This window comes from Staurois parvus, unplaced genomic scaffold (assembly GCF_062004578.1).
Source record: "Staurois parvus isolate SC_StPar_1 unplaced genomic scaffold, SC_StPar_1.0 ptg000581l, whole genome shotgun sequence".
NCBI lineage: Eukaryota > Metazoa > Chordata > Amphibia > Anura > Ranidae > Staurois > Staurois parvus.
The window spans coordinates 3,166,704-3,193,682 of record NW_028318377.1 but is presented as its reverse complement, the minus strand read 5'-3'; positions in this window follow the sequence as shown (position 1 = coordinate 3,193,682).

Here is a 26,979-nt window from a genome sequence, read left to right as displayed (position 1 = left end):
TTCCAGATGAGGTCTTACTAACGATTTGTACCAGGGTAAAATAATATTTCTCTCTCTGGAGTCTATACCTCTTTTAATACAAGAGAGGATTTTGCTCGCTTTAGAAACCGCAGCTTGGCATTGCATGCCATTATTAAGCTTGTGATCTACCAGAACTCCCAGATTTTTCCAAGCCTGTAGACTTTACCTTACACACTAGTCATGTGTGGGGAACTGTGTCAAATGCTTTTGCAAAATCCAAGTATACCACATCCACCACCACCCCTCTGTCCAAGTATACCATGTCCATCGCCACCCCTCTGTCCAAGGTTCTGCTCACCTCCTCATAAAAAGAAATCATATTTGTTTGACAACTTCTGTCTTTCATGAATCCATGCTGTCTGTTGCTTAAAATATTTTTTCCCAGCAAGAACTCATCTATGTGGTCTTTTATTAAACTCTCCAGTATCTTCCCAACTATAGAAGTTAAACCAACAGGTCTATAATTACTTGGTAAAGATTTTGACCCATTTTAAAATATTGGCACCACATTGGCCTTACGCCAGTCCAGTGTTACTATGCCAGTCATTAAAGAGTCCCTAAAAATTAGAAACAATGGTTTTGAAATAACAGAGCTCAGTTCTTTAAGGACCCGTGGATGTATGCCATCTGGTCCAGGTGCTTTAGTCACCTTTATTCTGTGTAAATATTTTTGGATCATATCAATTGTGAGCCAATGTGGATCATCTGGAGCTATGTCAATATTATGCTCATTATGGAGAAGAGCTCCCCCATATTCCTTTGTATACACAGAGCTGAAGAAGGTATTTAATAAATTTGTCTTCTCTTTGTCCCCAGTCACCCACTCTAGATTATTTTGTAAAGGGCCTACATGATCGGACCGGACCTTTTTACTATTAATTTATTTGAAGAATTTGTTGGGGTTGGTCCTGCTATCTTTTGCAATCTTTCGTTAGTTTTCATTTTTTGCAGCTTTTTATTTCCTTTTTGCATATTCTGTTATATTCTTTGTAATGCTTAAATCCTTCATTTTTATAATTAATAAAAGCTCTTTTGTTATTATCTATAGCTTTTTTAACTTTGGCCATAGGCCACATAGGTTTCATTTTTAGCCTTTTAAACTTGTTGCCCAAGGGAATATATTTTGCTGTGTGTTCACATAGTCTTTTTGAAGAACTCCCATTTCTGTGTTGTGTTCATTGATGCCAATATACCCTCCCATATTTTACAGCATGTTCACATATAGGCATTTTGAAGAGTTCTCATTTCTGTTTTGTGTTCTCAATGCCAATATTCTCTCTCAATCTAAGTCTTGGAGAGCAGCTCTCAGCCTTGGAAGATTAGCTCTCTTAAAATTGAGTGTTTTTATTTTTCCCGTATGTGCTTGCTGTTTACAGCTAACAATAAATTAAGTCATGTCAAAGATTAACTCTGAGGAAGATGGGATCTCCCCTTGAAATGCATCAGCCATTTCAGAGGGTCCTCTTGTGGTTGGGACTTGTTCAGTGGCCCAAGTCATCTAGGACACTTAGATATTGATGTGTATGAGTTTTTATGCTGTTTGTGAGTATACATCTGTTTTATCATTCTGATAAAAAACTATCACTAAGGTAATGTGTAGGGCTGGTTGGTGCAGGCTCTGTTCTAGTTATCTAGTGTGTCTTCTGGGCTTCCCTAACCTTTAGGGTGCTGCAAAGTTTTGCCAACAGTAGAGCAGTTGAAGATCTGTGGTCCATCATTGCCAGAGCAATTCTTTTGAGCGCAGGAGATTGTTCTTTTGGTTTGCCCTTAGAAATGAAGGACTGGGAATAGTTCAGGGCTCCAGCCCATCTGAGGACAGGTGTGTAGCCCATCTGGAGACAAAGGTGACAGCACTCCATGCTGAAGAGATTCCATGCCCATTGGACTAAAAGTGTTGAAATGGCTGAAAGAGTCTGGGTGACTGTGAGAGCTGAGGCAACTAGGAGAAAGTCCAAGGTACTGAGGGAATCTGTAGATCTCAGAGGATTGACAGAACCTGGGGTGTCAGGAGAACCCCTACCTAGAGGCCAGGATTGGGCCTGTGCAGCAAGGTGCTGTAACCAAGGCTGAGTGAGCCAAAAGAAGGACCAGTGTAAAGAGCAGTGGTACTACTGAAGTGAGAGCCAGGTGGTATTTTTCTGTTTCCTATTCTGCTGTGTGAAACTGAAACCCCTGTGTGGGCAAGTTTGTGGACTTTTTCTACATTCATTTTAATAAAAATTGGCTGACAAGCCTTTAAAGCAAAGTTCAGACTTCACAAAAAATGCATCTACCAACTTGAGAATAGGTGCGGCGTGGTACGGCGGCAGTGATTACACAGAAAACAGTTGCAGATAACAGTGCAGAAAGTGCAAAGAGGCAATAGATAAGATGCACCGACAGCGTCTGTCTTAGAGGAAAGAATGCGGCCTGTCCGGTCCCTTCCATGAATGATTGTGTACCCTAGCCTCTCTACTAAACAGAAACCTTTCCTTGCCTCTACCATTTTTCCTGACAGGCAGTGATCTTTCCCCACTTTGACCACTTTACAAAAGCAAGCCAAAACCCAGGGGCAGGGATTTAAAACTTAAACTGGGTTTCTCCAGACTTCCTCTTCAGGCTGAGGCACCGCTCAAAGGCACCCTGCAGTGGAAAAATCAAACTGCACCTGCATAGAAACCCCCTTTTCACATATTATATGTTTAATTCTGATTGGGTGTTCCGATTTATGGCACATTGCTCTTTGAACTATTAAAGTGGGATTGAAGATGTACAGTTTTCTTAATTTTGGATAAAATGGGGAACCTTTATAAGGTTTTTGTTGAAGAGTCTCTTCCCATCCTGTGTGGTCACAGAACAGGAATATAAACAAAAATAAAAAAAAATTGAAAGACGTTCTAACCCTTCATATCTTAATTAAAAAAAAAAAAGGTTTTGGCTGGAGTTCTGCATTTAGTAATGATTATAACAACAATAATTAGTAGTAGTATAAGTATTAGTGGTGAAATGTTTAGGCTGTCATTTTCTTGAGCTCTTTTATCTGAAATTACAGTACTGCTATTGATTTTATATCTCCTCCAGCCTAATAAATTCAAGGACAAAGGAAGTTTTTTTTTTGCAACTATCGGATTATCATTTGAGCTAAGTTAGTCAGATGGGGGGCAGTGCAGAAACGAGATAACAAAGTGTAATCTTTATTCAGGCAGGTTATATATGTTTAGAAGATAACATCTTAATGACCATTCTATTTTAGGAGCCAAATTGTGCAGATGTTTCAGCGATTAAATTCAATAGGAATTCATTAGCTGATAATTTTTAGCATTTTTTTTGGGCTGTTTGGTCCTCCTGTCTAATTTTCTATCTCAGTTTTTTATTGTGCAGTGAAATTCAATTCTCAAAAGCCCCTGATAAAAGATAAAACATAGCATAGCACTGCCCGGAGCAGCAAAGCAGAGCCTACAGGTGTGCTGCACACAGCCTATGTAAAACGTCATCCATGTGGAGCTCATATCTAGCCCTTTAGGGCCGCCAGCAGTGCATGTTTTCCTTACTGCTAGGTAGAGGCATAGCTGCAATAACCGTTCTGTTCCCAGAGGGCATGTACGCCAAGACGCAGGTTTACCAGTGACAACGTGAGTCAGTTAAATCGGAACTAAAGGTAAAAAAGTCAAAATTGAGCACACACAGGGTCTTTATTGCAGAAGTGACATTGCATGCAATCAAATACACTTACCTGCCTGTTTACAATCAACGGTAGAATGGACACTGACCTGCCATGCATTTGTTAGGATATACCGTACTGTGCAAAAGTTTTATGCGGGTGTGAAGAAATGCTGTAAAGTAAGAATGTTTTAAAAAATATATATTTTAATTGTTTATTTTAATCAATTTGCAAAATGCAAAGTTACTAAACAGAAGATAAATCCAAATCAAAAAAATATTTGGTGTGGCTACCTTTTGGCTTCATTCCAGCTTCATTCTTACACTTGCACAAATCAGGGACTTTTGTAGGATTAGTGTCAGGTGTATGTTTGACCAATTATCCCAAGCAGGTGCTAATGAACAGGTTAAAACATAGCCATTAACTGAAACAAATACAGCTGTGTAGGCAGCTTAAAACTGGGTGAGGAAAAGCCACTCTAATGCAGGCCATAGACGGGGAGAAAAACGGCCGATTTTTCTTTTAAAAAACGAAAAATCGGTTGTTCAAGCGGCCGACGTTACCAGCAATGGTAAAAAAAAATCGGCCGATTTTCATCCCGTCTACAGCCGGCAAAAAGTGTCCCTGCAGAGAGCTCCGCTATTTGTTTGACAGTTCTTTGACAGTTCCTTGACATTTACAGCGGTTGCAACATTGTATCTATTTGTATCCATTTAGGATACAGATGTTTTTATTCGGAAACAAATAGATACATTGTTGCAACCGCTGTAAATGTCAAGGAACTGTCAAAGAAATAGCAGAGCTCTCTGCAGGGACACTTTTTTGCCGGACTGGAATTCCTCTTATTTTTCATCCTTCTTCTTCTTCTTCATCATCATCCTCATCTTCTTCTTCATCATCCTCCTCATCTTCTTCTTCTTCTTCTTCATCATCATCATCCTCTTCTTCTTCCTCTTCTTCTTCTTCATCATCATCATCCTCTTCTTCATCATCATCCTCTTCTTCTTCATCATCATCATCCTCTTCTTCTTCTTCATCATCATCATCCTCTTCTTCTTCTTTTTCTTCTTCTTCATCATCATCCTCTTCTTCTTCTTCTTTATCATCATCCTCTTCTTCTTCTTCTTCTTCATCATCATCCTCTTCTTCTTCTTGTCTTCCTCTTGCAGGTCACTGCTCATGCGCAGATTTTTTATCGGTAAAAAATCAGCTGATTTGCCCATCATTGCCGCGAAAATCAGCCGATCGGCAAAATCGGCCGATTTTTTTCCAACATTAGCGATAAAAAAAATCAGCCAAAATACCGAAAAACGGCCGAACAAATAGCCCACTAACGATCCGAAAATCGGCCAATTTTATTTTCGGCCGAAAAATCGGCCGATTTTCGACCCATCTATGGCCTGCATAAGGTGAGGTTGTGGAAGACAGTTTCATGTCACAGGCCATATACCATGGCAAGACTGAGCACAGGAACAAGGCACAATGTAGTTACACTCCATTAGGAAGGTGTTTCCCAGGCAAATTTAAAGCAAAGTGGGGTTTCAAGATGTGCTGTTCAAGCTCTTTTGAAGAAGCACACAAAAATGGGTCTGTAAACGCAGTGGTTGGCCAAGGAAACTTAATGCAGCAGATGAAATACACATGCTTACTTCCTCTTGCAATTGGAAGATGTCCAGCAGTGTCATCGGGACAGAACTGGTGGAAAGCAGTGGAACTAGGTACACCCATTTTCTGTCCAGACAAGTCTGGCCAGATGTGGTCTTCATAGGAGAACTGCAGCCAAAAAGCCATACCCCTGACCGGGAAACAAGGCTAAGTGACTTAACTATGCACAAAGATATAGGAATTGGGGTGCAGTAAATGGCAGCAGGTGCTCTAAACTGATGAGTCAAAATTTTAGATATTTGGCTGTAGCAGGAGGCAGTTTGTTTGCTGCAGGGCTGGAGAACAGTACAATAATGAGTGTCTGCAGGCAACAGTGAAGCATGGTGGAGGTTCCTTGAAAGTATGGGGTGGCATTTCTGCAAATGGAGTTGGAGATTTGTTCAGGATCAATGGTGTCCTCAGTGCTGAGAAATGCAGGCAGATACTTATTCATAATGCCAAACCATCAGGAGGTGTGTGGTTGGCCGCAACATATTTCTGCAGCAGGACAACAACCCAAAACATACAGCCAATGTCATTAGGAACTATCGTAATCAGCAGAACAAGGAGTCCTGGAAGTGATGGTTTGGCCCCTACAGGGCCTGATCTCAACATCATTGAGTCAGTTTAGGAAGACATGAAGAGACAGAAGGATTTGAGGCAGCCTACAACCACAGAAGATCTGTGGTTAGTTCTCTAAGATGTTTGGAACAACCTACCTACTGAGTTCCTTCAAAACCTGTGTGCAAGTGTACCTAGAAGGTTTTAAAATATATAAATACAGTGTACAGCGAGCGCTCGGAGACCAGAAAGCTGCTAGCACAAAAGGTGGTCCCATCCAATAACAGAATAAATAACAAATGGTGCAGCGCTAAACATACACAAATGAAACGTGATCCTTATATGTACAAACCCCAAACCTAAACCATCCAGTGAAGAAAGGGACCCTTTGAGAATGTGTGTGTGCATGAAACGTGTTGGGGAGGAGCCTACGTGCTGACATCACACCGCCGTGTCCATGCATGGTTCAGCGGCTATCTTTGTATGCCATTTTATTTACTCCACGTGGATTTAACATTGTTTTTATTAATTTGATAAAATAAAATACTACACTATGCACCTCAATTTGGGCTCCATGTGGTGAACTGTCTCTATTAGAATACATTTTGGTGGCCCTTGATCGGACCCATGCCGAGGAACGAGTGAAGGGTGTTGTTACTGCTTGGAATGATACTACAGGCTTTCTTTACAAGAGTTCTGGTGAGTGCATATGGGTGAAGGAATCTCATGGAGGATTTGTCACAGTTGGATGCATGTCACTGTATTGCATGCCCACTGAAGACTGTGGATGTTTTTGAACTTCCCACAAACTGTTTTTTTACACTAAGCATTTTTTTCACTTTATTTGGTGTTTAATTATACATATGTCACTATATGCAATATATATACAGTATATATTGCATAGCTTTTTTGAATGATAGTGGTCTATGAAATTTTGATGCTGATTATATTATTGAGCATATATTTTTTCACTGTATGATTTAAGCTTGGGGTTGGTACATATAAAGATCACGTTTCATTTGTGAACTTGTAGTTCTGTACCATTTGTTATTTATTCTGTACCTAGAAGGTTTGATGCTGTTATGAAGGTAAAAGGAGGGGGGGAGTGGTCACACCAAATATTGATTTGATTTGGATTTCTCTTCTGTTCATTTGCTTTCCATTTTTTTCACAACTACCTAAAACTTATATATATATATATATATATATATATATATATGGGATCATGCACACGGCTGCAATCATGCATCATTTTTATCAGCAAGCATTTTTATTTCTATGAATATGGACAAAGCTGTATCATTTTCTATAAGCCCATGCATACAACCACATAAGTAAACTTTTGCTGTATACAGATTGGTTAAAAAAATAGAAATATCCACATCCATGGTTTCATCTACTTATTTATGCACATAAACATGTGAACATTTGCAATAATGTTTACATGTGTACAGTGTAAATAAAACTCTCTTGCAGCTGTGCGCATCCTAGCAATGGAAGGATGCTAAGTGGCTTCCCTAAGAAGCTGTCTGCATGCTTGCAAACAATTGATGATTTTGTCCTAGCAACAGAAGCCTTGCATCCTAGCAACCAAAGCCCTCTGAATCCTAGCGACTGAAAGATGCCAGGCAGCTTCCTTGAGTAGTTTCCTGTGTCCTAGCATTTTAAGAACTCTAAGCAGTAATTGTGAGGCCACCTGCATTCTAGAAACAGAAGGACACCATGCTGTTTCTTTGAGAAGGTAACCTGTGTGCTAGCAGTAAAGTTTATATACAGATGGTAGTTAGGGAGGGGTTATTAAAAAATCCCCACATGGCCAGGCCTATACTGCAATTCGTAAAGGAGAACTGCAGCCAGGCTATGAACAGTTACATCTTTAAATATTATTATCAAGCAATAAATAAGCCTTAAAACAAGACCTCACTGTCCCCTGTAGCTGAAGAAACTTTGGAGCAATTTATTCACCAAATTTGCATCAGGAGCTTTTTAGTTTTACTTTTACAGGTTCCATTATCTGGGTTACTTTTTCTAGGTTCTCTGCTCCCCCTCCCAGCAGTGAGTCCTTTTGTGCACAGGAACTGGAAAAAGTAAAAAGTGTATAGTATATAGAAGTACAGTACACACAATGGGGTTGATTTATCAAAAGCAAACAGGCCATTCACCTTTAAAGGGATTTTCACTTTACACAAGAAGTTTCCCTTAGTTTAATGTACAGTGAGGAACAGAAGTATTTGAACACCGTGAGATTTTGCAAGTTCTCCCACTTAGAAATCATGGAGGGGTCTGAAATTCACATTGTAGGTGCATTCCCACTCTGAGAGACAGAATTAAAAAAAAAATTCAGGGAATCACATTGTATGATTTTTAAAGAATTTATTTGTCTTGCACTGCTGAACATAAGTATTTGAACACCTGAGAAAATCAGTGTTAATATTTGGTACAGAAGCCTTTCTTTGCAATTACAGAGGTCAAACATTTCCTGTAGTTCTTGACCAGGTTTGCACACACTGCAGCAGGGATTTTGGCTCACTCCTCCACACAGATCTCCTTTAGATCTGTCAGGTCTCGGGGGTGTCGCTGAGCAACACAGAGATTCAGCTCCCTCCAAAGATGTTCTATTGGATTTAGGTCTGGAGACTGGCTAGGCCACTCCAGAACCTTGATATGCTTCTTATGGAGCCACTCCTTGGTTATCCTGGCTGTGTGCTTCGGGTCGTTGTCATGTTGGAAGACCCAGCCACGACCCATCTTCAATGCTCTGACTGAGGGAAGGAGGTTGTTGCTCAAAATCTCACAATAAATGTCCCCATTCATCCTCTCCTTAATACAGTGCAGTTGTCCTATCCCCTTCGCAGAAAAGCACCCCCAAAGCATGATGTTACCACCCCCATGCTTTACAGTTGGGATGGTGTTCTTAGGATGCAACTCATCCTTCTTTTTCCTCCAAACACGACGAGTGAAGTTTAGACCAAAAAGTTCTACTTTCGTCTCATCTGACCACATGACTTTCTCCCATGCCTCCTCTGGATCATCCAGATGGTCATTGGCAAACTTCAGACGGGCCTGGACATGTGATGACTTGAGCAGGGGAACCTTCCATGCAATGCATGATTTGAAACCATAATGGCGTAGTGTTCTACTGACAGTGACGTTTGAAACTGTGGTCCCAGCTCTCTTCATGTCATTGACCAGCTCCTCCCTTGTAGTTCTGGGCTGATTCCTCACCTTTCTTATCATCAGTGATACCCCATGAGGTGAGATCTTGCATGGAGCCCCAGTCCAAGGGAGACTGACAGTCGTCTTTAGCCTCTTCCATTTTCTAACAATTGCTCCAACAGTTGATCTGTTTTCACCAAGCTGCTTGGCAATTGCCCTGTAGCCCTTTCCAGCCTTGTGGAGGTCTACAATTTTGTCTCTGGTGTCTTTTGACAGCTCTTTAGTCTTGCCCATGGCAGTAGTTGGCGTCTGACTGACTGTGGGGTGGACAGGTGTCTTTAAAGAGCTCAGACAGGTGCTACTAAGTTAGATTAATGAGTGGAGTAGAGGTGGACTTTTTAAAGGCACAGTAACAGGTCTTTGAGAGCCAGAATTCTTTCTGTTTCTTAGGTGTTCAAATACTTATGTTCAGCAGTGCCAGACAAATAAATTCTTTAAAAATCATACAATGTGATTTCCTGAATTTTTTTTTTAATTCTGTCTCTCAGAGTGGGAATGCACCTACAATGTGAATTTCAGACCCCTCCATGATTTCTAAGTGGGAGAACTTGCAAAATCTCAGGCTGTTCAAATACTTCTGTTCCTCACTGTATGAGATGCACTTTGCAAAGAATATCTAAACAAGTGAAAGAAAAACAATAAAACATTTTTTAGTAATTTTGTCTAGTTTATGATTGGATGCAATCAGAGTTTTGCTTCATTCACTAAGCATTGGGGAAAATTCCCCTACAATGTGCAACCTCCTTTGCAAAGTGAACAGCCTATATGCCTTTAGTAAATCAACCCCTGTGGGTCATTTTGCCCATGCTGCCTATTATGTTCTAGGGTATAAGACAACAGTTTTGGGGAAAAAGGCATTTGGAACACATTAAACATGCATCTGGTACAAACATTTAGGCCTCGCTCACACCGTACGTGCAGAAAAACTGATGGAAACTGACACTCAGATTTCACTTGGAGAGACATCAGTTTACTTCAGTTTTCACTGCATGACTAGTGCACCCTAGATAGGTTCATCCAGACCCCACTACACCACCATTATCCTTCCATACCAATCCCCTTTACTTACTATACTTACAGAAAACATAACACCAATTTTGGAGTAAAATGGCCAACACAGCCTTTTATTAACAAATCTTGTTTAAAAACATCAACCATTCCTTATAACAGAAAACATAAAGAGTTGTCATTGGTCTTTGAAGGCACCCCCAAAACGATCCAAAATGCACCCGCGGACAACCATATTCCACTAGACCTCCAGCCGCAATCAACCAGCTCGGAGACAACCATACCGTCCGCAGTGCAGCACCACCACCTTCCAGTTAAACCTTGGTTAACTGGAATGTTCCCGGGCACACCATACCAACGATGGGTCCCACACCATTTTGTACCTCCAAGATAAGAACCGCCTCCAAAGACCAACCACCGCCACAGCACGCTGGGTGAGCCCTTACCCATGCGTGCCACACCACAAACAAACCCCTCCGAACTCCATCCTGTAGACCCAGAGACCATAAATCTGTTCCAACCACATTCAGATGCACCCCAGCACTCCAAAGATACCTCCAAGTATCCACCTCCAGCTCCAAATGCCAGACCACCAGCCCCCCATTACGGATAAAGAAGCGCCCCACCTCCTTGTTGACCTTCAGATCGTTGCCACCCGCATGAAGCACCAGGACATCCAGTGGGCCATCCCGTCGAGCCAAACGCTGCCCCTCATGTAGCACACGACCCCACAACATACCCGGCACACCCATCCAGCGGACAGAAGCCTCCTGCCTAGCCAACCCCAGCTGCCTACCAGTAGGCCTCACATCAGCCCACCGGGCCCCCCAAGAACACATAGGAGTGACCCAGGATCCACACCAGGCCACACCGCTACCTCTGAAAGAAAAAGGACAAGCAATACCCCCAGGACAATACATCACCCAGACAGGACAGACACTCCCCCCAGGCCATGGACAACAGAACACAAGACCCCACCCCACTAGTCCCCCAACAGATGCGGACGAACGTACAGGCGAAATCTCCGTGAATCCCACATACCAATACGTGTGACTCATATCCGACAAACCCCACCCGGCAGCTTCCGAAGCAGCCCCTATCCAAAGCGAATGCGAAGCACACAAGGACGCATCCAACCAGCCGCCGTTAAACACCGTCAGAAAACTGACACAAAGTGAAATAAAGAGGACCCCTCAGCGTGCTGGAAAAAGGACCCCTGCCCCAACGGAAGATGGGATAGAAAATCTGGCACCGCACCCACTGGGCACACAGGAGATGCTGGAAGAGCAAAGAACCGCACAAAGGCACCACGTCCCAATTGGTCCGTCCTAGACCGACGGACGAGCACCTCCACCCCAGTAAACCCAGCACACGACCTCATCTCCCAATAACTGATTTAGATGGACTACCGATCTCACCAAAACACAATGCCCCAGAAAGGCCACCGCAAAGACTGCCCGAAACAAACACCTTGAAGCCCGAAAGACACACAGACCGCAGATGCACAAACAAAGACCCTAAAAACTCGAAGGACACCGGACGCCGTGAATCCCTTCAGCGATGAGCCCTACGGGAACCCCGAAGGGCCTGTCGAACCCAAAAGGCTTTCGTGAAAACCCCGACACCCCCGCAACTTAAAGAAGAAGGCGAAACCAGCCAACCGGCAATCCAACGCAGCAGCCGACACCCCCCACTCTAATTTCCGTGCCAAAATTACAACACAGCGAAACCCACCTCAGGCCCCCACGGATCAATATTGACCCGCTGCAGCAGGTCCACCACTCCCACCAGAAGCCGAGTATGCAGACCATGTCGCCTCACTCACCGACTACCGGATCCAGCCTGCAATGACCCCAAAGCAATATCCCACAGCCAGTCGGGACAAGGAACCCCGCGGTGCTCCTCCCCCAGCGCCAACCCTCGGAATGTGTCCCACTGAAAATGAGACAACGCGACAGCCAGAGTGTGATCAACCCCAGGGAGATGCACAGCATGGAGAAAATTGGTCAGCTGCAGGCAACGCAACACTAAATGGCGAAGCAGGCCAACCACCAGCCGCAAAGAAGCTGAGACCCGATTGACGACCCCCAAAATGTTACACCGAAAATGAACCCTTACTTACGAAAATGCTCCCCCCACACTGCAACCGCCAGCACCACCGGAAAAAATACCAACAGCACCAAGATACGAAGAAAAAACCCCCCCACCTCCCGCCAGGAAGCAGGCCACGGAGCCGCACTCCACCGACCCCAGCAAAAGGCCCCATATCGCACGGAAGCCGCCACATCCGGGAACAAATCCAGGTCAAAATGGCTCCCAGGGCCAGACATCCACAGAGCCCGCCTGTTGAAGGAATCCAAAAAGGTGAGCCAAATCTGCAAGTCCGCCCGATGCTCCCGAGTCAAGCGAATAAAATGTAAAGGGGAGGTACCCCCGCCGTCGCCAATCGGCGGCAGAACACCCAACCCATCGGCAGTATACGGCAAGCGAGGGTAAGCTTTGCCCAACAACGACTGCCAGGCCCCAGCTGAATCTTACGCTTGCCCAGCACCCCACGAAGCTCAACTTGTAAGGCCAACAGCTTGTCCTCAGGCAGCCGGCACTCCACAGCTCCTGAATCCAAACAATGCCCAGGAAAGTAATCACCGAAGCCGGGCCCTCCGTCTTGTCCAACGCCAGCGGAATAACGAAACTTTGTGCAATGTGTTGCAAATTGGCCAGCAAAAACTGCACATACCCCGGAAGCTGGCGGACCCACACAAAGAAAATCATCTAAATAACGGATGACCGCATTCACCCCAGAGACATCCCGCACCACCCACTCCATGCACGAACTGAACTTCTCTAACAAAGTGCAGGATATAAAACACCCCATGGGAAGGCACTTCACAACGTAAAACGAGCCCTCCCAACGACAACCCAAGACACGAAAACTGTCCGGATGTACCCGCAACAGCCGAAACGCTGACTCAATATCCCCTTACGCCAGGAGCGCACCGCGCCCATACCGACGAACCCAGAAAACTGCCGCATCGAACGACGTATAATACACCGCACCTTACTCTATATCGATGGCGTCGGTCACCGACCCCCCTGTCAGGAAGGACAGGTGAGGAATTAACCGAAACGCATGAGACTCCTTTTCGGGCACAACCCCCCAAGGGAGAAAAAGAAAACGGGCCTCCCATGCGGTCTAACCCCACTTCCTTACGCAACTTAGCCGAAACCACCTCTGCATACTGCAAGGCCGACCGTGAGTTCCGAGCTAAGGGAGGAATCGAAGTCAAAGTACACGGGATGCGGAAACCCTCCGAAAAAACCTTGCCGCCAGCAGCACGGCAGGTGCCTGATCAGGGTATCTATTTAGGAAAGGCCGCATCCTTTCCACCCTCACTGGCGTCGTCCCTTATACCCGCAAGCTCTCCGGAAAGGCCTCTACCCCGCTTGAAACAGCGCAACAAAGAATGGGTGCCACCGCACCCGGAACATTCGTGCTTAAAAACGGCAGGACTCTCGAAACGACAAGCACCCTAATGGAACCGCCAGCAGAACCCCTACGCTTTAAGGCCGATTGTCCCGGGGAGAACGAACCACCGCCCCCACCCCGAAAAACAGACCAGAGGGCCTCGCCGGAGTCATAAGCCACATCCAAAGGCCCCGGACCTTACGGTCCCAGCGCAACGACGGGTGAACCGCCCTACGCTGCCGAAACTGTTCATCGCACCGTAGCCCTGCGATCCCCCCGTAAACCCAGTGAGCCTCGCTAATAGCGTCAAGGAAACAGAAAAGCACCGAGCAATGCTCAGGGGCCATTCCCCCAATGACACTGGCCATAATCGCGAAAGCCTGCAACCAATTAGCAAAAGCATGCGGGATAAACCGAAAAAGAACGCCGCTTCTCTGCGTCCTCCCGCCTGCCCTCGTCAACCCTCGACAGGCAGCCGCTCCAATATCAAGAGTGTGAAGATCTCGACATACACACCTCACCCAATCTACTCTCGTACATCCGAATGTAAGTGCGCACCAACGGGCCCTCGAACCACACGTACACTGCGAAGTCGCCCGGCCCTGGTACCCCCACCCAAAACCGTGGATGGGGCCGCCGAGCCCAGAGCACCGGTCACCGCCGTAACCACCCTGACCCTGAACCCAGAGAAGAAGAAAACACCAGGCCCCGCACGTCCCCACTATCCTGCCCTAGGCCCCCGCAAACATCCCCACCTGCAGGCGGGAACCACACAGAAGCAGGCCCAGCGCCCCCACTACCGCCCAGCGCAAAGCACCGCAACAAGTCCCCAGCCGGACCGCAAATCGCAGACACCCGCACCAATACCCAACGAGATGACGCCGCCCTCCGACACCACAGAAGCCCGCCCCCCAACAGGTCACGGAGAGCAGATAAAAAAGAAGAGAGCAGACCCAAAACCGGTAACTCACCAGGCTGCCCAGGAGATGTCCCAGCAGCCGCACGTCCAAAATCCACCGGCGCCGAGCGGCCAGCTGTCGCCCCCGTATTGGGTTCCGACAGCTCGCCCTCCGATCGGTCCTCCTCCTCTCGATGACTGGATGGCCTCCCAGTCCCAGGAGCCACGGGTCCCGCAGGTCTGTGCCGCTCCTGCCTCCCAGCACCAGGCACGCTCCCTGACGACCCTGGGCACTTGCCAGCCCTCCGCCTAGCGCTGCACCTGTGGAAATATATATATATTTTTTGGAATGGAGCCGCAGCTCCATGCTGCCAGGGGGCCCGTCGGCCGCAGCACCAGACAGCCCGGCAGCCGCAGCAGTACATCTCCCCCCGCCGGGCACCCTCCCTGACAGGTGCCTTGTCAGCGGAGGAGCCGCTGCCATCCCGTCCTCACTGCCGTGCGGGCGGGGGGCGGGACTTCGTTCATGAGTGACCCCGCCCCCCGAACTCCGCCGAAAACTAGGATTCCTGCCGGCCTCCCCTCGAGCAGAGGCAGGAGAGCGCCCTGCCAGCGGGGGCCGGAGGGTCCCGAGTGGGGCTCCCATCGTGGAGCTGAGCCCTGGGGTGTGTGGGGAGACCGGGGGAAAGCCCAGGGGAAAGCACTTGGGAAAGCTCTCCGGAGGCGTAGACCTCCCAGCACATGGGTGGTTCCGCCCCCCTTCCTCTGATGACGAGCCCGGGTCCTGCAGAAAATCAGAGACCCGGCTCCACAGCCAGGCCCTCCCTTTGGAGGCAGCAGACTCACCCAGCTGGGCCCAACTGTCCTTCGAATGGCTCTGCTATGCAAAGCCATGCATAGCAGTGTGCAGGAGGCAGGGGCGGACTGACAACCCACGGGGCCCCCGGGCAATAAGGGATCATGGGGCCCCTGTGTCCCTGCCCAAACTCAAAAAAGCCTATGAAAAAGGTACCAGGGGCATCTCATGGGGCCCCCTACTGACCCCAGGCCCTCGGGCAGTGCCTGACTTTCCAAAGCTCTCTCTCCCACGTCCAGCTCCCAACTGACGCCCCTCCCCAGGACACCCCACCCTAAAGTGCAGAAGACCCCACCTACACTCTCCTCTACCAACCAGATCCCCCAGCTATCCTTTACCAACCCTAATACTATCATTAACCCTTACACGTCTTCCTTCCCACTCTGGGCCTAGTCATGCCTGCCCTGCGCTAATTCTTTTCTTCTTTTATCGCTGCGGGCATTTCTTTTCAATGAGTTATATACACATTGCAGATTCCGGCACAGAAAAAATCTGCACCTGCTACCAGTGTTGTGGTGTGAACAGGGCACATAGAGAACAATTGATTTAGTTTTGCCCTTGCAGAAAAACCGACATCTCTGCACCTTGGTGTAGCCCTTAAAGTGTTACTAAACCCACAACAGTAAAATCAGTCTGTATATGCAGTAAAGCATGCTTGTTATACTGTAGAACCTAAGGGGTTAATTCTCTGCTTTGTGTAAAAACCCAGTTTGATCCTGACTTCTCTGATCCTCTCCTTCTTCCAGTGCCCCCCTCTTATCACCTGATAAGACATATTGTATGGAGACATTCTGCACATGCTCAGTTTGGTGTGTATTGCTAGAAAGGGTTTTTTTTTTCTTGGGAGAGTGCATGTGATCAACACAGGGCCAGTCAGCACTGTCCAGACAGAGGTCAGGAGTTCTACATCCTCCTAGAGCAGAATGAAAGCTCCTCCTACAAGCTTTAACATGTGCCCGGCTGGACACTGAGAGAAGTCACAAAACTGCTCTAACTGCTGATGAGAAAAGGTATTTAACAGTTTATATTTACTGAAATGTACTGTGGGAGACCAGATCTAGTGAAGGCAGGGTCCTGGGTTTAGTAACACTTTAAAGTCCATTGGCAGATTTCTTTAAAACCTATTACATCAATGCAGTGTACATAAAAACATTCAGGGGAATTCATTAAGAGTGTCTGAGACATTCTTTAGAATATCAACGTAGCTGCACATGACAAACGTTGATGCGGATGACAGGTTCTTAAATCTGCCACCCATGTTGGTAAAGTTACTGAAACAGGCAGTAGCGATTTTTTTAATCTGACACAGGCTATTTTAAAAAGGTCTTAATGCCAGAAAACTGTGCATAGAGTTTTATTGAATTCCCCTGATTGTTTCCCAAATGTTTCCTAAATGTCTTATATTTGATATTGCCTGCGATAGCCCACTATTAGCTGATATGGCAGAGCTGCTCAAGCTCTGGAAGGATCCTTAAAGTATTGTCAAGATCCGCCTGGCTGCCTGATGGACAGCTGGCTCCACCTCTTTACACACAACTGAGTGCCAGAGCTAGCTGCGCCCATCGCCTCTTCAACCCGAAGCTCCAGTAAGCACTGCAGGAGCGGAGAGTGGTAACTGATAGTCACTGCTCTATGCTCTGAGAAGACTGAGAACTGGGCGATCAGCAGTCATGCGATTTCTCAGTTCTGAGCCGACGTGGGACAGCTGCAGCATAAAGGTGATTATAGATGTTAATTTTTTATATACCTCAAACTTCTAGTTTAAATACTTGTAGGCTGGTGTCTACAGAAGGGTTAAGGCTGCTGCCTTTCCTGTAAAACTGTTACAATGTTGACATGAGGTAGATCTGAGGAATTGATTGGCTAGTTTTCCCCACCAATTCTCTACAGATCCACATAAAAAGGGGCTCTTCATTGCCCCAAGAGAGAGTCGATGGAAACATTGTCAAAGTATAGGCTGGACTGCGTCCCCAGCTGGGGGGGGCAGTTGGAGTTCCCTGAGGGACTAGGAACCTGAGGACGTAATAACCAATCATGGACATACTGCCTTCAAGGACCTTTGCCAAACATGGACTATATGGACTCTGCGTAACCTCTTGTGGATTATTTGCCAATCATAGACACTTGCCTCTAGAGGACTATGGTCTCTGCTTTTTTTCAGGTATGATGACCCTATGGGTACTAAAGCATCATTGTACAGGAATTCATGAGAGGATTTACCTTCCGAGACCTACTCCTGTATGTTGCCTTTCTTTAGAAAAGATACCACAAACCGTTTAATGCCCGGTCTGAAGTTCCTCTCTCAAGTGGTGCATTGCATGGCATATCTAAAAACAAAGTTTGTAACAAGAGGACTGTAGGTTAGAGCAGATACAGTACATTTTAGTCCAGCATGCAGTTTGCTGTCCAGTGTAGGCTATATTGCTGTACCTAGGGATAGCCGTACATGTGTCATTGCTTAATGCAGCCAACCAGCCAGGGAATGGGTGACTGGCGTAGGGTGACAACTACTCAGTTAATGAAGGGGTGTTGTGTTGGTCTACTTCACTAGCAGCCGGTTTCCCACATTTTGGAATCACACCTGCAGCACAGAGTACCTAGAGACCTAGCCTGGGAGTCATGGCTGAGGTGTAGAGGGCGGCTCCTGAGAGAGTGAGAGAGAGAGCAAGCACATAGCTACAGAGTGAGGTTCATTAGCTGTGTCCATTAGTAACTGTGGACATGTCACTGAGAGGAGGTGACAGGTATTGCTAGGCTGGTTGAGACCATTTAAGCGCAAAAGAACAGAACAAGGGAGTCAGTGGTATGGAGTCAAAATTCACCTCCCCTGGCAGTGGCGGACTGACAACTCATGGAGCCCCCGGGCAATAGGGGATCATGGGGCCCCTGTGTCCTTGCCCACACTCAAAAAAGCCTATAAAAAAGGTGCCAGGGGCATTTCATGGGGCCCCCTACTGACCCCGGGCCCTCGGGCAGTGCCCAAGTGCTCGAATGGTCAGTCCACCCCTGTCCCCTGGAGGTATATCTTTATTGATCAAATAGTTAAAATTGTGTAAGTTGTAGAAAATAACATGCCTCAACCTGCAGAACAATGATGACCCAGGATTTGTGAGGTGGAGTGTACGCTCACCTGCGTCTTCGGACCAGGAAGAGACGCTGGTCCTCTGTGTGTTCCTGGACCGGCTGGAAATCACGTTGCTCTGGACATGACGTCACTGCAACCAGGACAGGGGCAGAATTAGAGCCCTGGGAGTGAGGCGCAAGCTTGGCTGGTAACCACAACAACGCATTTCGCATGCATGCGCTTTGCCAACTTCCACAACTTGACTTGGCAAAGCGTATGTGCGTGAAATGCATTGTCATGGTTACCAGTCAAGCTTGCGCCTCACTCCCAAGGCTCTACTTCCGCCCCTCTCCCAGGGCTCTACTTCCGCCCCTGTCCTGGTTGCAGTGACATCACTTCCAGCTGGTCCAGGAACATACAGAGGACCAGCATCTCTTCCCGGTCTGAGGACACAGGTGGTCGGACACTCCACTTTACAAGTCCTGGGTCAACATTGCTCTGCACGTTGAGGCATGTTATTTTCTACAACTTCCACAATTTTAACTATTTGATCAATAAAGATATACCTCCAGGGGAGGTGAATTTTGACTCCATACCACTGACTCCCTAGCGCTGTTCTTTTGGGCTTACATTCTACACTTTTACTAGTGATAAACAGCAGCAGTGGACAAGTGGGCCCCACAATTGAGCCCATGCGCTTTCATCCTTTGTTTCTGGTTGAGACCATTGCAGGCTCTTCGGTACCGTTTTCTAAATGCTGCACCCCGGTAAGTGGTGTTCTCTAACTGTAGTAGTGTGTGCAGCATTTAGTGTTAACAATACAGTCAATTAGCCATGGAGGGTTAACTGTGCTTATGGTGGCTCACTTCTAAGTCTGGAGTTGTGCCTTAATGCTGATTTTCCCATGAAAGCAAATTCCTGCCTAGAACCTAGGCAATTAGCGAGAGTAGTTCTAGTGTCCCACACTAGGGCGCCTAAGCCCCACCCACATACTACTGTAAGGCCTCATGTTCACTGCTACTCCTAAATTGTGAGTTTAGGAGCTTTTGGTGTTTTTTCGCCAAAGCCCCTGAAGTCAACTCAATAAAAGTCTATGTGTCAGAGTTTAGGAGCAGCAGAGTTTAGGGGCAGTTAGGTTTCATGTACACGAGCAGCTCCTAAACTCATGTTTAGGAGCTTTTTGCCATTTTTTTGCCAAAGCTCCTAACCACAACTCCATAAAAGCCTATGTGTCCATATACACATAGGCTTTTAGAAGATTTTTTGGAGCTGCCACGTTTAGGTGAGGTTAAACCTCCCTCTCCTGAAAGCGGAAGAACCTCGTTCAGGATAGGAATGTTTTGACCACCAACCATGGTAAAAAGCAAAACGCGGAAACTGCAGCTCCACGTTTTTGCCACGATTTGCATTTAATCACGGCCAGCGGTCAGAACAGGCTTGTGTACATGTAGCCTTAGATGTCCCTCTTCTGATTGAAGAATCATATTCAGGAGAGGAACATTTTGGCTAAAAAAATCCCAAACGTGGCAAAAACGCATGTAGACGCACCTAAGCGCTAGTCATGTGTAGGGCTTGGGTGTTTATTCATGTCAATGGCAAGTACTCTTGCCAATGGAATGAATAAACGTCCAAGCCCTAAACACATGTAATCAAGACTAAACATGGCACAACGTTTACACACTTTTAGCTTTTTTCTGCTGCCAGTAGAGTTAATGTCTAGGGGCAGGGGTGGACTGACCATTTGGAAACTCGGGCACTACCCGAGGGCCCGGGGTCAGTAGGGGGCCCCATGAGATGCCCCTGGTACCTTTTTCATAGGCTTTTTTGATTTTGGGCAAGGACACAGGGGCCCCATGATCCCCTATTGCCCGGGGGCCCCATGAGTTGTCAGTCCGCCCCTGTCTAGGGGAGTTCCAGTGTACAAGTAGCCTTAGAGATTTTTGGGTGATTGTTGAAGATTGGTCTCCTATCAGTCCACCTGACACTGATTGGTCAGTTTTTTGGTGAACGTACCAGAATCAAACAGCATAATGGTTTGTAATACCTCTTAGGGGGCTCTGTTAGCAAGATCACCATGTTTGAGTTCCTGAGTCTGCATACCTTCTTTGGCTGGTTCAAGGACTTGTGTTATATGAAAGGCAAAGAGAATGCCTAGGCCCCATGAGCAAATCTGACATGCTAGAAGGGATTGGCCAACGGACACACAAAAAGTAAAGTAACGGCAGACTTGGAAAATGGGAGTCTCGCTTTTTTAAGCTCTATATTCCAAGAAAATACAGGTAAACACAATCATTGGGACTGCTTGAAGAATACTGTTCGGTGGATTTTCTTTGTAAACTTTTGAACTAATATCATCTCATGCCAACAGAATCAATGCTGTAACCAGAACTTTCTATAACTAGACAATATATTTTAATTCATGTTAAGAAATACTGCTAATCTGATACTACTTCATTGATTTTAATAAAGCCTTCGAAGATCTTAGAACAAAAGGGCCTATTGGTTCTTTAATTAGTAAAGGATATATTCAATAACTTATTGGACAAGTTAATTACAGGACTTAATTTTGCTATTGAAAGCTTTGCCCTGCGCAACTCCAAAACTGAACAGCTGGACCGCTACGCTGCGTGGAGGTGATGACCTTGCGATAACCTATATGTTCATCAGTCACATTACTGTCCCGAGTAATGATAATGCCAATGCACTGGAAGAGATGGGGCAGACTCATCTGTATTCAAATTACACTCAGCCAAAGAGCCGGTACGTTTCCAGCAATAACTCAGCAGAACACTGGTGAAAAGGCGAGGTCCTTTCATGCAGATTGGGCATTATCATTCCTTAGCGCTGGACAGGTCCTCCGGAGTGGGACTGTTATTAGAATGATCAATCAAAACACCGCAGACTTAATGGTCAATTTAAATTAATTAATTGGAAAGGAAAAAAGTTCTGGGGAGTACATTGCCTGTTTATCGGAAGAAACTGTCAGTAAATAAAACGGAACGGCGAGTGCAAGAAAAGCATTTCAATGTCTGCGTGGATGCCAGGGGAAGGATGGGAATATTTACAGTTGTGGCCAAAATTATTCAACCCCCACTGAAATTGAGTGTTTTGGCCAGTTTGACATTGCTTTTGATCATTCAGTCATCTTGCTTACATTTACATTAAAGAGGCACTTGTAGGTCAGACAAATATAACATAACAGTTATAATGAAATAACCACAAATGTCTTTTCTGTGCTCACAGCATTATCAGTTTTATTCAACCCCCAAGTGACATTCAATCTTAGTACTTAGTACAGCATCCTTTTACAGTTATAACAGCTTTTAAACGTGAAGCATAGCTTGACACAAGTGTCTTGCAGCGATCTACGGGTATCTTCGCCCATTCTTCATGGGCAAAGGCCTCCAGTTCAGTCACATTCTTAGGCTTGCGCACTGCAACTGCTTTCTTTAAGTCCCACCAGAGGTTCTCAATCGGATTTAAGTCTGGTGACTGCGATGGCCACTCCAAAATGTTCCAGCCTTTCCTCTGCAACCATGCTCTAGTGGACTTGGAGGTATGCTTGGGATCATTGTCCTGTTGAAAGGTCCAACGTCTCCCAAGCCTCAGGTGTGTGACGGACTGCATCACGTTTCCATCCAATATCTCCTGGTACTGAAGAGAATTCATGGTACCTTGCACACGCTGAAGCTTCCCTGTACCTGCAGAAGCAAAACAGCCCCAAAGCATGATTGACCCTCCACCATGCTTCACAGTAGGCAAGGTGTTCTTTTCATCATAGGCCTTGTTCTTCCTCCTCCAAACATAGCGTTGATCCATGGGCCCAAACAGTTCTAATTTTGTTTCATCAGTCCACAGAACACTATCCCACAACTTTTGTGGTTTGTCCACATGGCTTTTGGCATACTGCAGTCGACTCTTCTTATTCTTTGGAGACAGCAAGGGGGTACGCCTGGGAGTTCTGGCACGGAGGCCTTCATTACGCAGTGTGCGTCTTATTGTCTGGGCTGAAACTTCTGTACCCACATCTGACAAATCTTTTCTCAGTTCCTCAGCAGTCACACGGGGACTTCTCTCCACTCTACGCTTCAGGTAGCGCACAGCAGTCGAAGTCAGCATCTTCTTTCTGCCACGACCAGGTAGCGTTTCAACAGTGCCCTTTGCCTTGAATTTGCGAATGATGCTTCCTAAGGTGTCTCTTGGTATGTTTAACATCTTTGCAATCTTCTTATAGCCATTGCCCTTCCTGTGAAGAGAAATCACCTCTTCTCTTGTCTTCCTGGACCATTCTCTTGCCTTCACCATGTTTGTAACCACACCAGTAAATGTCTAGAAGGAGCTGAGTATCACAGTCATTTTAAAGCTGCCTAATTGGTGCTTATTATGCTTGATTGCTGCTCGGTGACATCCACAGGTGTTTTCAATACCTGATGGAAAGCACCTGTATGAACCTCTGTTCTTCAGAGTGGTAGTCTTTAAGGGGTTGAATAATTGTGGCAATGAAGAAACCACATAAGAACCATTTACTACTGTATTACATAAACAATTGATGTCATTTTAGTTGCATTTGGGTAGTTACAACGTCCTTGTAGGATTTGATTCTGAATACAATTCCAAATGTACACTATAGTCCCTAAACCCCTTTACAGCATTGGGGGTTGAATAATTTTGGCCACAACTGTATAAGGGGAGGCAAGTGTCACAGATCTGCTGCTGAACCTGAGCAAGTCCTGAGCCAGGAACCTCAATTAGGAAGGGCTTAGCTAGACATAAATATAGGAGCCACTAAAATTTGGAGGGTTGGCAGCTCAGGGAGGGGTTTAAATATGTCTTCAGTTTATGTTGTTGGGATGTATGCCATTGACATCATTGTAAGCAATGGATGAGTGGATATTTCCCCTATCCCAAAGCATATAATATGTATTACTTCTAAGTACCTAAAAAATCTTCTAAAGCTACGCCATTATGGAGATATAGATCTCTGCTCCGGCCGATGACGTCACTTGCAGTCTTCTAAAGCTACGCCATTATGGAGATATAGATCTCTGCTCCGGCCAATGACGTCACTTGCAGTCTTCTAAAGCTACGCCATTATGGAGATATAGATCTCTGCTCCGGCCGATGACGTCACTTGCAGTCTTCTAAAGCTACGCCATTATGGAGATATAGATCTCTGCTCCGGCCGATGACGTCACTTGCAGTCTTCTAAAGCTACGCCATTATGGAGATATAGATCTCTGCTCCAGCCGATGACGTCACTTGCAATCTTCTAAAGCTACGCCATTATGGAGATAAAGATCTCTGCTCCAGCCGATGACGTCACTTGCAATCTTCTAAAGCTACGCCATTATGGAGATATAGATCTCTGCTCCAGCCGATGACGTCACTTGCAGTCTCCATAAAGCTACGCCATTATGGAGATATAGATCTCTGCTCCAGCCGATGACGTCACTTGCAGTCTTCTAAAGCTACGCCATTATGCAGATATAGATCTCTGCTCCAGCCGATGACGTCACTTGCAATCTTCTAAAGCTACGCCATTATGAAGATATAGATCTCTGCTCCAGCCGATGACGTCACTTGCAATCTTCTAAAGCTACGCCATTATGGAGATATAGATCTCTGCTCCAGACGATGACGTCACTTGCAATCTTCTAAAGCTACGCCATTATGGAGATATAGATCTCTGCTCCAGCCAATGACGTCACTTGCAATCTTCTAAAGCTACGCCATTATGGAGATATAGATCTCTGCTCCAGCCGATGACGTCACTTGCAGTTCACTGTGTATTCATGGAACACTGCCTGTGCTGTGATTGCAGAAAGCAAAATGTCGAGATGATGTGACTCCCATGTACATGATCAGGAGTGACATCATCGCTGCCCAGCCATTCAAGCAACTGGAATGAACAAACCCGGAAGGAAATCTGGGCAAAGATGTCAATGGAGTGGTGACTGCTCAGTGATGGAGGGCTTTGTTTGACAGTTAAGTATATCGTAATGTGCTAACACGCAGTGCATGCTAACACATTATGGCATAAACCACCTCAAGGACAGATTAATAATAATTCATTTTCAAAAAGTGAAGTTTAACCACTTGCCCTCCTGAGGATTTACCCCCTCTTCCTAACCAGGCCATTTTTTGCGTTACGGCTCTGTGTTACTTTAACTGACAATTGCGCGGTCATGCAACGCTGCACCCAAATGAAATTTACATCCTTTTTTGCCCCAAAATTGAGCTTTCTTTCGGTGGCATTTGATCGCCTGTGCATTTTTTATTTTCTGTACTATAAAAAAAAAGCGACAATTTTGAGAAAAAAACAATATTTTGGACTTTTTGCTATTAAACATGTCCAGTAAAAAATAAAAAAAATCTAATTTGGTCATAAATTTACACCAAAATGTATTCTGCTACATGTCTTTGCTAAAAAAAAATCCCAATACGTGTCAATTAATTGGTTTACGTGAAAGTTATAGTGTTTACAAATGGCGGTATAAATACTGGAATTTTTTTTTTCACTACTAATGGCAGCGATCAGCGACTTATAGCGGGACTGCAGGACTGACACTGGAGGGTACTGACTCGGTGTCACTGACATCCCCAGTGACACCAATACAGTGATCAGTGCTAAAAAAAAAAGTATTGACACTGTAATAATGGCACTGGGCAGGAAGGGGTTAACATGAGGGGCAATCAAAGGGTTAATTGTGTGCAGGGAGTGTTTTACATAGGGGGCCATGTGTGTGGGCTTTACTGCAATCACACTGCTCTGGATGGCTGTGCTGTACACAGCCATCCAAAGCAGTGTACCTGAGCTGACAGGAAGGAGGACAGTTAATAAACAAAGCAGCCCTCCTCCCCGTCAGAGATATATATATATATATATATATATGTGATTGTGTGCACCCCTGCCGCCCTGTAGCAGTATATCTGCTATAGGGCAGACGGGAAGAGTTTAAAGTGGTTGTAAAGGCTGAAGTTTTATTTTATATTCATGCATAGAAAAAAACTTTTTTGTGCAGCTCCCCCCTCTCCCCAATACTTACTTGAGCCCTGTCGTGATCCAGCGATGTGTACGAGAACCTCGGCTCTCTGGGGACTCTCCCTTCTCATTGGGTGAGACAGCAGCAGGAGCCATTGACTCCCACTGCTGGCAATCACAGCCAGTGAGCCAATGGGGAGAGAGAGGGGGCAGGGCTTAGCTGCAGATCTGTATGTGAATGGACACGCAGAGCAGTGGCTGAGGAGTGAGCCTGGTTGCCACATAGGAAGCTGCTTGCTCTGGAGGCAGTCGGCAGGAGGGAGGGGCCAGGAATGCTGTCCGGGGACCTGAGAAGAGGAGGATCACGGCTGCTCAGAGCAGGTAAGTACTAAATGTTTGTTATTTTTTTTTACATTTTTACCTTTAATGTCACATTAATTTCACTTTAAAGGTACCCATGGACAAGAATGTGAAACACAGAATTATACTCAGCCAGACTGTTGTTGTATTTCAACATCTAAATAATATGTCCAAATGTATTAGAATTACAATTAAATATATCACAATTAAATAGCTTCACTTCCATAGCTAACAACATCCCAGACACCCCCCCCCCCAAAACAAAAACAAAACAACTCACTCCGCTGGGTCCCCCTTTCAGCTATACAATTTTTCTATGCTCTAATTGCTAGCTCCCTAATAAAAGCCCCTAGGCCAGGAAAAATACCCAATAATCTTGTATGTTTGTTCCTACTTATTATGTACAGTATATTTCTTATTCATGTTCTTCTGTACTTGGTAGTTTGGTAAATTTTCCAGAACCATTAGGAGTATGGTACTTCTGGAGCCAAGATGCCAAGTTCAGATTTGGGTAAGTTCCTGAACTTGGGGAAAAAACTGTAATGGCCATTTTGTAGGCTATTATGCAAGGCATTGTCAAATAAATGGCATGGGGGCGGCTGGGCACTGCTCTTGGGAACATGTACCAAAGCAAAAATAAAAAATTCTTGTTTGGTGGCTAGCAGCAATTTTAAGGGAATCATTAAAAGTGCAAAATTTATGTAAATAACTTGCCTGGGGGATTACTTAATTTGCCTGTGAAATGGTGCATCTGTACAATGTATACAACCTACTACAGCAAATCTGCCATTTACAAAAAATGGCATTTAAATTACTGGTAAATAACAGCTCCTGGTTGTGTCCTTCTGTTTGTAAACAAACAAGGTGGGAATTCCAATCTCCTATACCAGACCCTTATCATAGATGAGTCTCATGTGTGATGTTAATAAGAGACACACACACAAATAATACAAAAAATACATTCCGGACCCCTATCCCATGACATCAGTGACCAATTATGGTCAAATCTGTATTTGGTCGTTAATGTCATCCAGAATACCCCTTTGTCTACAATGCGTGGCAGGGACCGGGAGCTGTTATTCACAGCGAGCAGTCATTAGGAGCCGATCCTGTCAGTGGTTCTTTCTGGTCAGTTTTCTGCAGAACAGGTACACTATAACGATGTAGTCCCTCTTTCTGCAGTATGCCAGTAGCTTCAGAGTGGGACCGTTGCTCTCAGTGGGGAAGCAGTGATCTCTTTGCAGAGGTCTAACATACCCCCTG